This window comes from Macadamia integrifolia, unplaced genomic scaffold (assembly GCF_013358625.1).
Source record: "Macadamia integrifolia cultivar HAES 741 unplaced genomic scaffold, SCU_Mint_v3 scaffold2135, whole genome shotgun sequence".
Taxonomy (NCBI): domain Eukaryota; kingdom Viridiplantae; phylum Streptophyta; class Magnoliopsida; order Proteales; family Proteaceae; genus Macadamia; species Macadamia integrifolia.
This window is the reverse complement of record NW_024868533.1, coordinates 1-2,942: the sequence shown is the minus strand read 5'-3', so window position 1 is coordinate 2,942 and position 2,942 is coordinate 1. Positions and strand designations below refer to the sequence as shown.

Below are 2,942 nucleotides of genomic sequence, written 5' to 3'. Positions count from 1 at the left end.
TATCTGGATGCCCAATAAATTGGAAAGAAGGCAAATTTGTGCTCCCATTAGCCCCGGTTTTAATGCAGGACCGTGCTCTCAAGCAGAGAATTCTTCCTTTTTAAAAATGGGAAAAAGAATGTTCTCTAATCTCGTGCTCCTATGGCAGTGTAGAGGCCAATGAGGGAGTGCAAATGGGAATATCAATGGAGGGTGGATCTTTTTGGGTTTGAGAGGGTGGGGTGCACGGTTCTAGGTATCGTATCAAATCACCCATATTGGCGAACTATACTGATTTTGTGTGTTCGCTATCTCAATATCTAGCCGATGCTATATCATTGGAACGTTACGATTCAAGGGTATTGCTGTCCAATATAGATGATCCGATATCAATCCATGCTGATACAATATCCATTTATGGGATGGCTGATATGCAATTGTTACCATGCACTGTAACCATGTTGGTGTGTCATTTCGCTGTCCTTGTGTCTAGGGCTTGGCACTAAGGTGTTAAAGCTTAGAATTGATCTCAGGATTGAAAGACTGATATCTATTCAGATCACCTTGGATCGGACTACATTAGATGGATATACCTCTGCTTTTTAACAAAAGATATTTTTTATTATCATTTTAATCCTACACTTATCAGATGATCGGTCAAGGATTGGGATTGATCAAGGTCAATACCGTTCTAACAGATCCATAGAGGAACATGAGGTCATTTCTCCCTTAAAAGTAATTTAAAAGAGAACAAGCAATACCCGATAGTGTTACATAAGCTTTAAACACATGGGATAGTGGAATCGGGGCATGGACATCTTTTCCAGCTTAGTCCACTTCTCCATTTGTCTAGGCATATGCTACTCTATTAGGTAGCTTTATTTTTTGAGTCCTCACCCTCTACAACAAGCTGTGAGGTGTTGTGAGCATTGGACATCTGAGAGCATTTGGGCATGCACCCTAAGGGGCTCTCAACCACTCCTTGCTCACTCCGTCGATTCGACGATTGCATTGCAGATGATTTTCACACTTCTTTTCCCAATAATAAAATGAGCAAAAAGAACCTATTAGTCTAACCTTTCACACCCGGACACAATTGAGCATGAAATTATTCACGGAACTCTCAACAAGTGAGTCTTTTCACACCCAACTATGTGTGATGATGTACAAATTTTATTATTTTTATTTTTCAGCTTTTTGACTGGGTTCTTTTCTCCTAATAACAAAACAACAAAACAGTGCAGATTTTTTTTTTTTATTGCATGATTTGACCACATAAAACTTGAAATAAAATGACAATAATACCCTCAGCATGTGACATAAAAGCCACGTGAATCTCCAAAGTCCACATGATTCGTTGTACCAAACACCGTGTTTCAACCACCACCAGGCCACCACCACCAATACCGCAAAAGAAATGGACATTATTCTTTTTCTTCTTTGTAAAGTCCAAAGTCAGACACACACAGACACAGACACCGCTACACAGCTGTGTTTGTATTTCTTTCGTATTATACCTTATACGGCTATATACGATATGTAATTGATTCTAAATAGGGAAATCTCACAATTCGTCTCCCGTTCAACGGCGACCAAGATCTCTCTTATTCATCATCTCATACAGATCCAAAGATTGAGATAAGCTCATTCCTCATTTATTACCCAATTCCCTTATTTATCGAACGGAATTATAAAAGAGGCTGAAATCTGTGTTCTCCACACGTCTTTGCTTAGGAAGATTTTCTGGTAAATCCTCTCCTCTTCTCTATTCGAGTTTTTGTATATTTATATTTTTTCTGTTAGTTTTGATCTAATCTGTGTTTTGGGTTTCAGTTTTTCTCAATTTTTTTTTCTGATTTATTGCAGATTCAAGCAATAGAGCCCAGCATCAATTGAGAGATTGGAACGGGTAAGTCAAATTTTGATCTTTCAGTTTTCTTGAATTCTCCCCTATTTCGACGACAAATGAGTGGTTGCAATTAAAACTTTTGCTTCTTCGTTGTGGTTTGAGGAAAGAATGATTGATTTGTGGGTTTGTGATTTAAAAGAAAGCTTGATGATTTAAGGAGGTTTTGTGGTTTTACACTTTTAGTAATTATAATTTCTCTTTAATTTGTTCATATCATAACCTTGTTAACTCATTTGGGGTATTAATTTGGTTCAGAATGTTTTCCCTCATAAGCGAAGATGCACTTTCTGTGATGTGGAAATAGCAAAAGATTGGAGTGTGATGTGGTACTGTTATCATGAGTTGTCTTAGAATTGATAATTGGTATGTCGTAGTGGAGTTTCAGGGGAAGTTAGATTGAAATCCAAATGGGGTTATTCAAGGCTAGGAAGGAGACATAGGTACAGTTTCCATGTACATTGTGAGCTGGTATTAGAATGTTTGAAATTTTTGATTTTGTTGAGTGAAGGTTTAGTTTTCTTAGCAATGGATCAGCGTAAAAAGAGGGTAGTCATGCCAACACAAGATGGGTATGGGTGCTTATTTGGAACCGATTAAGGGACGGAACTTCTACATGAGGGGCTTCCTAGTGAACCGGTTCCTGTAGGAGCCTGTTTATTGAACTGTTTCTATTTACAGGATCTCAAAGAGTCCTTATTAGGGGACCTCATTCAAGTGCATTCTATCCACAGGATTTCGGAGATTTCTTAGAGATGGACCTCATTCGAGTGCCTTAAAATGATTATATATTCTGGTCCAGTATAAACATGCTTTGTTTATTTAGGACTTGTTAAGATAAGTTTAATTTGTGACTTGAGAACTAAGCACTGTAAGTTGACTTTTTTCAAGAATGGTGGAGTATAAGCAGAATTGGCAACTGTCTTACGGTCACAATAGGAGTAGAAAGAAAAAAGAAAAATGTGAGAGCCTACCTGGAAAAAATATTATATGTCTATGACTATAGCAAGGGAACACATGATTTAGGATGATGCAGAGAAAATTAAATCAGATAAAA

At 37.6% G+C, this 2,942-nt stretch overlaps 1 long non-coding RNA gene across 1 annotated transcript; it reads left to right on the top strand.

Annotated features, from left to right (window-relative positions):
• Nucleotides 1-1,439: 1,439 nt before the first annotated feature.
• Nucleotides 1,440-2,942, top strand: LOC122065877. The gene is made up of 2 exons (XR_006136138.1): nt 1,440-1,725; nt 1,846-2,942. It is a non-coding gene; the product is annotated as an uncharacterized LOC122065877 (long non-coding RNA).